This window comes from Siphateles boraxobius, unplaced genomic scaffold (genome assembly GCF_051911475.1).
Source record: "Siphateles boraxobius isolate OS27281-9 unplaced genomic scaffold, OSU_SipBor_1 160, whole genome shotgun sequence".
NCBI classification, from domain to species: Eukaryota; Metazoa; Chordata; class Actinopteri; order Cypriniformes; family Leuciscidae; genus Siphateles; species Siphateles boraxobius.
The window spans coordinates 1,852,501-1,862,500 of NW_027508767.1; the positions used below are offsets into that span (position 1 = coordinate 1,852,501).

General features: G+C 36.7%; 12 non-coding genes across 12 annotated transcripts in view; all 12 read right to left on the reverse strand.

The window, feature by feature from the left end:
• The window catches only part of LOC143739871 (5S ribosomal RNA), a 119-nt gene extending 55 nt beyond the window's left edge, over nucleotides 1–64 (reverse strand). Inside the window, exon 1 of the ribosomal RNA XR_013204585.1 lies at nucleotides 1–64. This exon is cut by the window's left edge and continues 55 nt beyond it. This is a non-coding gene — a ribosomal RNA (5S ribosomal RNA).
• Nucleotides 65–339: 275 nt separating this feature from the next.
• On the reverse strand, nucleotides 340–458 carry LOC143739872 (5S ribosomal RNA). Its single transcript, XR_013204586.1, has one exon. It is a non-coding gene; the product is annotated as a 5S ribosomal RNA (ribosomal RNA).
• Nucleotides 459–741: 283 nt separating this feature from the next.
• LOC143739873 (5S ribosomal RNA) lies at nucleotides 742–860 on the reverse strand. The gene has a single exon (XR_013204587.1). It is a non-coding gene; the product is annotated as a 5S ribosomal RNA (ribosomal RNA).
• Nucleotides 861–1,134: 274 nt separating this feature from the next.
• On the reverse strand, nucleotides 1,135–1,253 carry LOC143739985 (5S ribosomal RNA). The gene has a single exon (XR_013204694.1). It is a non-coding gene; the product is annotated as a 5S ribosomal RNA (ribosomal RNA).
• Nucleotides 1,254–1,530: 277 nt separating this feature from the next.
• On the reverse strand, nucleotides 1,531–1,649 carry LOC143739874 (5S ribosomal RNA). The gene has a single exon (XR_013204588.1). It is a non-coding gene; the product is annotated as a 5S ribosomal RNA (ribosomal RNA).
• A 275-nt stretch (nucleotides 1,650–1,924) lies between these two features.
• LOC143739875 (5S ribosomal RNA) lies at nucleotides 1,925–2,043 on the reverse strand. The gene has a single exon (XR_013204589.1). It is a non-coding gene; the product is annotated as a 5S ribosomal RNA (ribosomal RNA).
• Nucleotides 2,044–2,326: 283 nt separating this feature from the next.
• LOC143739876 (5S ribosomal RNA) lies at nucleotides 2,327–2,445 on the reverse strand. The gene has a single exon (XR_013204590.1). It is a non-coding gene; the product is annotated as a 5S ribosomal RNA (ribosomal RNA).
• A 283-nt stretch (nucleotides 2,446–2,728) lies between these two features.
• LOC143739877 (5S ribosomal RNA) lies at nucleotides 2,729–2,847 on the reverse strand. The gene has a single exon (XR_013204591.1). It is a non-coding gene; the product is annotated as a 5S ribosomal RNA (ribosomal RNA).
• Nucleotides 2,848–3,121: 274 nt separating this feature from the next.
• Nucleotides 3,122–3,240, reverse strand: LOC143739986 (5S ribosomal RNA). Its single transcript, XR_013204695.1, has one exon. It is a non-coding gene; the product is annotated as a 5S ribosomal RNA (ribosomal RNA).
• A 277-nt stretch (nucleotides 3,241–3,517) lies between these two features.
• LOC143739879 (5S ribosomal RNA) lies at nucleotides 3,518–3,636 on the reverse strand. Its single transcript, XR_013204593.1, has one exon. It is a non-coding gene; the product is annotated as a 5S ribosomal RNA (ribosomal RNA).
• Nucleotides 3,637–3,911: 275 nt separating this feature from the next.
• Nucleotides 3,912–4,030, reverse strand: LOC143739880 (5S ribosomal RNA). Its single transcript, XR_013204594.1, has one exon. It is a non-coding gene; the product is annotated as a 5S ribosomal RNA (ribosomal RNA).
• A 283-nt stretch (nucleotides 4,031–4,313) lies between these two features.
• Nucleotides 4,314–4,432, reverse strand: LOC143739881 (5S ribosomal RNA). Its single transcript, XR_013204595.1, has one exon. It is a non-coding gene; the product is annotated as a 5S ribosomal RNA (ribosomal RNA).
• Between the last annotated feature and the right edge of the window lie 5,568 nt (nucleotides 4,433–10,000).

Consider the following 10,000-nt stretch of genomic DNA (forward strand, 5'->3'; position numbering starts at 1 on the left):
CGACCCTGCTTAGCTTCCGAGATCAGACGAGATCGGGCGTGACCAAGGTGGTATGGCCGTAAGCGAAAACTGCTGCCAAAATTGGGCTATTTAAAAGGTTAGACCATTAATGAAGAAAACTAAGAAGAACTTTTGAAAAAACTCAAACTCTTTCATACTCTCTGTAGAATCTCAGAGACTTTTAAAGGCTTTCTGCAGAAGCTCAGTGAGTCTTTTTTTTTAAACTAAGAGGAACTTTTGAAAAAACTCAAACTCTTTCATGCTCTCTGAAGAATCTCAGAGACTTTTAAAGGCTTTCTGAAGAAGCTCAGGGACTCTTTTTTTTTTTTAAATCAAAAAAGCTTACAGCACCTGGTATTCCCAGGCGGTCTCCCATCCAAGTACTAACCAGGCCCGACCCTGCTTAGCTTCCGAGATCAGACGAGATCGGGCGTGACCAAGGTGGTATGGCCGTAAGCGAAAACTGCTGCCAAAATTGGGCAATTTAAAAGGTTAGACCATTAATGAAGAAAACTAAGAAGAACTTTTGAAAAAACTCAAACTCTTTCATGCTCTCTGAAGAATCTCAGAGACTTTTAAAGGCTTTCTGAAGAAGCTCAGTGAGTCTTTTTTTTAAAGTAAGAAGAACTTTTGAAAAAACTCAAACTCTTTCATGCTCTCTGAAGAATCTCAGAGACTTTTAAAGGCTTTCTGAAGAAGCTCAGGGACTCTTTTTTTTTTTTTTTTTTTTTAAATCAAAAAAGCTTACAGCACCTGGTATTCCCAGGCGGTCTCCCATCCAAGTACTAACCAGGCCCGACCCTGCTTAGCTTCCGAGATCAGACGAGATCGGGCGTGACCAAGGTGGTATGGCCGTAAGCGAAAACTGCTGCCAAAATTGGGCAATTTAAAAGGTTAGACCATTAATGAAGAAAACTAAGAAGAACTTTTGAAAAAACTCAAACTCTTTCATGCTCTCTGAAGAATCTCAGAGACTTTTAAAGGCTTTCTGAAGAAGCTCAGTGAGTCTTTTTTTTAAAGTAAGAAGAACTTTTGAAAAAACTCAAACTCTTTCATGCTCTCTGAAGAATCTCAGAGACTTTTAAAGGCTTTCTGAAGAAGCTCAGGGACTCTTTTTTTTTTTTAAATCAAAAAAGCTTACAGCACCTGGTATTCCCAGGCGGTCTCCCATCCAAGTACTAACCAGTTCCGACCCTGCTTAGCTTCCGAGATCAGACGAGATCGGGCGTGACCAAGGTGGTATGGCCGTAAGCGAAAACTGCTGCCAAAATTGGGCTATTTAAAAGGTTAGACCATTAATGAAGAAAACTAAGAAGAACTTTTGAAAAAACTCAAACTCTTTCATACTCTCTGTAGAATCTCAGAGACTTTTAAAGGCTTTCTGCAGAAGCTCAGTGAGTCTTTTTTTTTAAACTAAGAGGAACTTTTGAAAAAACTCAAACTCTTTCATGCTCTCTGAAGAATCTCAGAGACTTTTAAAGGCTTTCTGCAGAAGCTCAGGGACTCTTTTTTTTTTTTTTAAATCAAAAAAGCTTACAGCACCTGGTATTCCCAGGCGGTCTCCCATCCAAGTACTAACCAGGCCCGACCCTGCTTAGCTTCCGAGATCAGACGAGATCGGGCGTGACCAAGGTGGTATGGCCGTAAGCGAAAACTGCTGCCAAAATTGGGCAATTTAAAAGGTTAGACCATTAATGAAGAAAACTAAGAAGAACTTTTGAAAAAACTCAAACTCTTTCATGCTCTCTGAAGAATCTCAGAGACTTTTAAAGGCTTTCTGAAGAAGCTCAGTGAGTCTTTTTTTTAAAGTAAGAAGAACTTTTGAAAAAACTCAAACTCTTTCATGCTCTCTGAAGAATCTCAGAGACTTTTAAAGGCTTTCTGAAGAAGCTCAGGGACTCTTTTTTTTTTTTTAAATCAAAAAAGCTTACAGCACCTGGTATTCCCAGGCGGTCTCCCATCCAAGTACTAACCAGGCCCGACCCTGCTTAGCTTCCGAGATCAGACGAGATCGGGCGTGACCAAGGTGGTATGGCCGTAAGCAAAAACTGCTGCCAAAATTGGGCAATTTAAAAGGTTAGACCATTAATGAAGAAAACTAAGAAGAACTTTTGAAAAAACTCAAACTCTTTCATGCTCTCTGAAGAATCTCAGAGACTTTTAAAGGCTTTCTGAAGAAGCTCAGTGAGTCTTTTTTTTAAAGTAAGAAGAACTTTTGAAAAAACTCAAACTCTTTCATGCTCTCTGAAGAATCTCAGAGACTTTTAAAGGCTTTCTGAAGAAGCTCAGGGACTCTTTTTTTTTTTTTTTTTTTTTAAATCAAAAAAGCTTACAGCACCTGGTATTCCCAGGCGGTCTCCCATCCAAGTACTAACCAGGCCCGACCCTGCTTAGCTTCCGAGATCAGACGAGATCGGGCGTGACCAAGGTGGTATGGCCGTAAGCGAAAACTGCTGCCAAAATTGGGCAATTTAAAAGGTTAGACCATTAATGAAGAAAACTAAGAAGAACTTTTGAAAAAACTCAAACTCTTTCATGCTCTCTGAAGAATCTCAGAGACTTTTAAAGGCTTTCTGAAGAAGCTCAGTGAGTCTTTTTTTTAAAGTAAGAAGAACTTTTGAAAAAACTCAAACTCTTTCATGCTCTCTGAAGAATCTCAGAGACTTTTAAAGGCTTTCTGAAGAAGCTCAGGGACTCTTTTTTTTTTTTTTTTTTTTTAAATCAAAAAAGCTTACAGCACCTGGTATTCCCAGGCGGTCTCCCATCCAAGTACTAACCAGGCCCGACCCTGCTTAGCTTCCGAGATCAGACGAGATCGGGCGTGACCAAGGTGGTATGGCCGTAAGCGAAAACTGCTGCCAAAATTGGGCAATTTAAAAGGTTAGACCATTAATGAAGAAAACTAAGAAGAACTTTTGAAAAAACTCAAACTCTTTCATGCTCTCTGAAGAATCTCAGAGACTTTTAAAGGCTTTCTGAAGAAGCTCAGTGAGTCTTTTTTTTAAAGTAAGAAGAACTTTTGAAAAAACTCAAACTCTTTCATGCTCTCTGAAGAATCTCAGAGACTTTTAAAGGCTTTCTGAAGAAGCTCAGGGACTCTTTTTTTTTTTTAAATCAAAAAAGCTTACAGCACCTGGTATTCCCAGGCGGTCTCCCATCCAAGTACTAACCAGTTCCGACCCTGCTTAGCTTCCGAGATCAGACGAGATCGGGCGTGACCAAGGTGGTATGGCCGTAAGCGAAAACTGCTGCCAAAATTGGGCTATTTAAAAGGTTAGACCATTAATGAAGAAAACTAAGAAGAACTTTTGAAAAAACTCAAACTCTTTCATACTCTCTGTAGAATCTCAGAGACTTTTAAAGGCTTTCTGCAGAAGCTCAGTGAGTCTTTTTTTTTAAACTAAGAGGAACTTTTGAAAAAACTCAAACTCTTTCATGCTCTCTGAAGAATCTCAGAGACTTTTAAAGGCTTTCTGCAGAAGCTCAGGGACTCTTTTTTTTTTTTTTAAATCAAAAAAGCTTACAGCACCTGGTATTCCCAGGCGGTCTCCCATCCAAGTACTAACCAGGCCCGACCCTGCTTAGCTTCCGAGATCAGACGAGATCGGGCGTGACCAAGGTGGTATGGCCGTAAGCGAAAACTGCTGCCAAAATTGGGCAATTTAAAAGGTTAGACCATTAATGAAGAAAACTAAGAAGAACTTTTGAAAAAACTCAAACTCTTTCATGCTCTCTGAAGAATCTCAGAGACTTTTAAAGGCTTTCTGAAGAAGCTCAGTGAGTCTTTTTTTTAAAGTAAGAAGAACTTTTGAAAAAACTCAAACTCTTTCATGCTCTCTGAAGAATCTCAGAGACTTTTAAAGGCTTTCTGAAGAAGCTCAGGGACTCTTTTTTTTTTTTTAAATCAAAAAAGCTTACAGCACCTGGTATTCCCAGGCGGTCTCCCATCCAAGTACTAACCAGGCCCGACCCTGCTTAGCTTCCGAGATCAGACGAGATCGGGCGTGACCAAGGTGGTATGGCCGTAAGCAAAAACTGCTGCCAAAATTGGGCAATTTAAAAGGTTAGACCATTAATGAAGAAAACTAAGAAGAACTTTTGAAAAAACTCAAACTCTTTCATGCTCTCTGAAGAATCTCAGAGACTTTTAAAGGCTTTCTGAAGAAGCTCAGTGAGTCTTTTTTTTAAAGTAAGAAGAACTTTTGAAAAAACTCAAACTCTTTCATGCTCTCTGAAGAATCTCAGAGACTTTTAAAGGCTTTCTGAAGAAGCTCAGGGACTCTTTTTTTTTTTTTTTTTTTTTAAATCAAAAAAGCTTACAGCACCTGGTATTCCCAGGCGGTCTCCCATCCAAGTACTAACCAGGCCCGACCCTGCTTAGCTTCCGAGATCAGACGAGATCGGGCGTGACCAAGGTGGTATGGCCGTAAGCGAAAACTGCTGCCAAAATTGGGCAATTTAAAAGGTTAGACCATTAATGAAGAAAACTAAGAAGAACTTTTGAAAAAACTCAAACTCTTTCATGCTCTCTGAAGAATCTCAGAGACTTTTAAAGGCTTTCTGAAGAAGCTCAGTGAGTCTTTTTTTTAAAGTAAGAAGAACTTTTGAAAAAACTCAAACTCTTTCATGCTCTCTGAAGAATCTCAGAGACTTTTAAAGGCTTTCTGAAGAAGCTCAGGGACTCTTTTTTTTTTTTAAATCAAAAAAGCTTACAGCACCTGGTATTCCCAGGCGGTCTCCCATCCAAGTACTACCCAGGCCCGACCCTGCTTAGCTTCCGAGATCAGACGAGATCGGGCGTGACTTTTTTTTTTTTTTTTTTTATTAAGAAATTTCAATCAATAAAATACAATAAAAATAAATACAATAAAAAATACATATTTTCTTCTACATACATCTCTACATCACATATATTTCATTTACATACATTATTTAAAAAACTCCATCACTTCCCGGCAGCTTCCACATTTGGTCTTTAAGGACACAACAAACTTTTGGGGTAAAAATATCATAAAAAGCATCCAACATATTTTCACATTTAAAATAAACATACAATCTTTCAATATACAATTCAGTTTTCCTTTTAAACATAGTCCAAACATCCAACACAATTTTTTCCTTTTTAGCCACAGTTCTTCTCTCCCATATTGCACTTTTCATCAACATTACACACAGATTTATAAAACTTTTGTTTTGACACTTCTTTTCCCAACCAAACATCACAACTCTGTTCCATTCCATTACACTTTCATCCCACTCCTCAGTCAACTCTTTAATTAAGCATTTACATTTCCTTAAAAATTCCTCCAGTTCTTTACAGTATAAAAATATATATAAAATCCACTCTTCCTTTTCCTGGCACACTTTACACAGAGCGTTTTGCTCAATTCCTATTTTATTTAAAATTGCCTCAGTAAAAATCACTTTATGTCTTATAAAATATTCTAAACATCCCAATTTTGTTTCCACACACTTCCCCCTCATGTTTCTCCATATACACTCTTTTTTTAAATCTTTGAATTTCTGCACCCAGTATTCATTTGCAATTGGCTCTTTAAAAACATCATCTCTAAAAGAACAATAAATCATTTTCACAGTACATTCCTTAAAATCATTCACTTTCCCCCCCAATTTCACATAAATACATTTCTCTTTTGGCTCTCCTTCCATACATTCTATTCTTTTAATCCACTCTTTGGGTATTGCACTTTTAATGATTTCATACTTATTTAAAATTTCTTGTTCACTGTAATCCTCTTTTGCCTCCTCCATTGCATCCACAATAAATTGTGTTGGTAAAAACCCTTCTTTGAATTCATATAAAACGTCTCTCACTCTTGTTATCCCCACTTCCATCCATTTCTTTAAAAACATTTCTTTGTCTTGTTTTAAAATGTTTTTGTTTAAGAACAGAGGTTGATTTAAAATGTTTTCTCTCCCATGTGGATCATACTCGACTTTGGCTAAAAATTTTCCCCAGGCACTCAAAATTTCTCTATAAAACTCTGGTAGTCTTTCCATCATCCAAATTTTCGTTTTCATCCATAAAATTCCATCCCCCATATTAAAATTCCCACATTTGTTTAAAAAATATTTCATGGTCTTTTTCCACTCTGCTTTGCCCTCATCTTGTATGTATTTCTTCACTATTTTAACTCTCAAACTATTTTTTCTCTGTTCCACATCTATTAATCCTAAACCCCCCTTGTCTACTGCCCCTAAAAGTGTGTTAAAAGCTATTCTTGCTGGTTTCCCCTCCCATAAAAAGTCAAGAAAACATTTCTTCAGCCTCTTTTCTGTCCACAATGGCATCTCCGACACATATAAAACATACCATAGCTTAGAAACCATTAAAACATTCAATATTAAAACCTTCCCTTTCAAGTTTAATGTTCTCAATTTCCAAAAATTTAACCTTCTCTCTATTTCTGTTACTAGTTGCTCCCACATTTCATCTCTTACTTTCCTCTCATTTTTCCCCATTAAAATTCCTAAAATCCTTATTTCTTCCACTTCCTTGAAATTAAAACAATCCCTTAAAATCATAGCTTTACCAAATCTCATATACACCGTCTTATCTTCATTTACTTTACTCCCAGATCCTTTACAATATTCTTCTACAACCTTCATAACTTCTTTAACGCTCTCCTTTCCTTTTACTATTATCGTTGTGTCATCGGCATATTGAAAAACCTTCCCTTCAGACTTGTTTTCCTCAATTTCAATTCCAGTTATTTCTTCTTTTTGTTTTATAGCCAATCCCAACGGTTCCGATACAAGTGAATATAATAACGCTGAAAGTGGACACCCCTGTCTTATTGATCTTGTGATTTTAAAACATTCTGTTAAAAACCCATTACATTTTATTCTTGTTAAAGCACCCTTATATAAAATCTCAATCCATTTAATAAAATCTCCCCCAAAACCAAATTTCTTTAAAACATCAAATAAATACCCGTGTTCAACCCTATCAAAAGCTTTTTCAAAATCTAAACTAATTACGTATCCTTCTTCTTTCTCTTCTTTCAAGTACCATATTGTGTCTCTTATGCTCATTGTCGTGTCCGCTATATCTCTTCCTTTTACTCCGTACGCTTGATTTGTTTTGATTATACTTGGCATTACTTCCTTTAACCTGTTTGCTAAAACTTTCGCTAAAATCTTAAGATCTGTGTTTAGCATTGTGATTGGCCTGTAGTTTTTTAAATCTACTTTTTCTCCTTTCCTTTTATATATCAGTTTTGTTATGCCCATCCCCATTCTTTCATTAACTTCTTCTTTTCCAAAAATTTCTCTAAAAACTTCCTTTAAAATCTTTGTTAAAATCTCTTTAAAACATATATAAAATTCACTTCCTAAACCATCTATTCCTGGACTTTTCTTTTTATTCAGCTGCTGTATTGCTCTTTCTATCTCCTCTTCTCTGACTTCTTGATCACATTCTTTTTTATCTTCCTCGCTAATTTTTGCTTTTATCTGATTCAACAATTCCATTTTTTCGTTTTCTTTTACACCTCTTGTACTAAAAAGCTCTTCATAAAAATTCCTTATTTCTTCTAAAATTTTTTCATTCCCTTCTACAATTTCCCCATTTTTTCCTCTTATCTCTTTAATCGTTTCAGCTTTCCCTTTCTTTTTTTCCAAATCAAAAAAAAACTTGGTGCATTTTTCTCCCTCCACTGTATATTTAGCTTTGCTTCTTAACCTCGCCCCCTCATATTCTTTTTCCTCTATTTCTTTCAGTTTTCCCTCCATTTCCTTTATCTTTTGTATATCTTTATTTTCTTTATTCAATTCCACTTCCAAACTTTCCTTTATTTCTTTTTCTTTGTATCTTTTGCATTTGTGTATTATACTACAATACTTAATCGAGAATTTTTTAATTAAAAACTTTACGTTCTCCCACCATATTCTCTTATCTTCTTCATACATTTCATTTTCCTTTTCTTTTTCTATAATTTCTTTAACCTTTAAAACATAGTCTTCATTTTCTAACATTTTAGTATTTAAAACCCATATCCCTGGCCCTCTTTGCACTTTATTCCAGTCCATTTTAAAAAATAAAAACTTGTGATCGCTCAAACTTGTGTCTTCATACTTAATATTTTCGATAAAATTCTCCACATTCCTCGTACATAAAATAAAGTCAATTCTTGTTTTGCACACAAAGCTCCCTACTATTTGTATCCTTGAAAATTCTTTTTTCCTTTCATTTCTTTCTCTCCACACATCTATCATATTATTTTCTGCCATTAATGCTTTTAATTCTTTTCTCCCTGTATCAGTTTTAAAAACCATTCCTTCTGCCATGTCATGTTTATTAAAAACCGTGTTAAAATCCCCCATCATTATTATTTCCTTATACTTCTTTACAATACTTCTTAAAACATTAAAAAACTCTTTCTTTTCTTTCTCTTCCGTTGGTGCATGTACATTTACTAAAATCAATTCTCTTCCTTCATGTATTGTCTCAACCACCATACATTTTCCCATCGTATCTTTGTATAGAATTTTACTTGCTTTAAAAACATCATCCTTCATTAAAAAAGCCACTCCTCTTCCAAACCTCCCATCTCCATTATTGTATAAAATCCCTCCTTCCCATCTCTTTTTAAAATCATTCATCACATTTTCTCTCCAGTTTGTTTCTTGTAGCACAATAATGTCTTCTGTTTTACATTTTTCTTTTACATTTTCAAATTTCCTTAAGTTCAAAAGTCCTCTCGCATTAAAAGTCACACAACTTAGTACCATTAAAAATAAAAAGAATAAATATCTAAAAACCATTATTCTTAGTCTTTCTCCTCCAGTTCCTTTAACACCTCAAACCTGTTTAAACACTCGATTAGTCCTTTTTTCAACACTTTTTTCCTTGCAGTTTCTATATTTGGCTTTACCTTTAGCAATCTTCTTCGTCCTTGTCCCCTCTCCACTTTTTTCTTCTCGTCCTCCTCCATCCTTATTTCTCCTTCGCTGTCTGTTTCTTTGTCTTGTTCTTTTCCTTTTTGTCCATGATTTGAAGATATGTCCATTGGTGTCAACAGCGTGTCCTCTTCACTTATCTGTTCATCATCCTTTTCATTTCCTCCTTCTCCTTCTTGTCTGTTGTTTGTTCCTTCCTCTGCTTCCTTTGGTTGTGATTCGTCCTCTTCTTGTCTTTCCTCGTTGTTTCCTTCATGCACCTGTCTGTCTACCTGTACTTCCCTTCCTCCTACCTCTCCCTCCATCCAGCATTCACATTTATTTAAAATTTCTTGGCAATCCGGGCACCTGACGGCGTTGCAATCTCGTGCAAAATGGCCCCTTTCCTCACACTTATAGCACTTGAAATCTGGGCAATCTTTCAGTAGATGTCCTGGGCTCATGCACAGCCGACAGGTCTTTACCTGGTGGCTGTGCATCACCCTAAAGTACTGTGGCCCTTCCGCTGTTTCCAGCTTTGTGCTATAAGGGAGTGATGCCACTTCTTTGGGGAACCTCACCTTCACAAACCTGGTGCCGTCTTCTACGTCAGTGCCCGGATAGCACCTTCTTTTGATTTTAGATATGGGGGAAACCCCCCATCCTTCCAATTTGTCCAAAATTTCATTATCCTCCAGGTAGACAGGCAGGTGCATGAATGAAACAACGTAATCTTTATTTTGCAGCTTCTTTACTTCACAGTCCACTCCCTTTATTGTCAATCCATCGATTAAAACGTCGCACATTTCTTCCTGTTCTAGTGTCAGTTCATATTCTTTGCCTTGCCTGGGTCTTACAGCCAACACCTTTCCACTTCCAATTTGTTCCGAAATCGCTTTAATTATATCCTCCGCTCTCACTCCACTCACGTTCTCTGTACTTACGATCACTGTTGCCTCTTTTAAATATTTTCTTTCACCAAATCTTTTCCTTGCTTCTTGATCCTTTCCATTCCCAGTTCTTTGTCGATTCTCTAGTCCAGTGTCGTTTGCCATTCGTGTTCCTCCCGCCAGTCCAGTGTCTTTTGCCATTCGTGTTC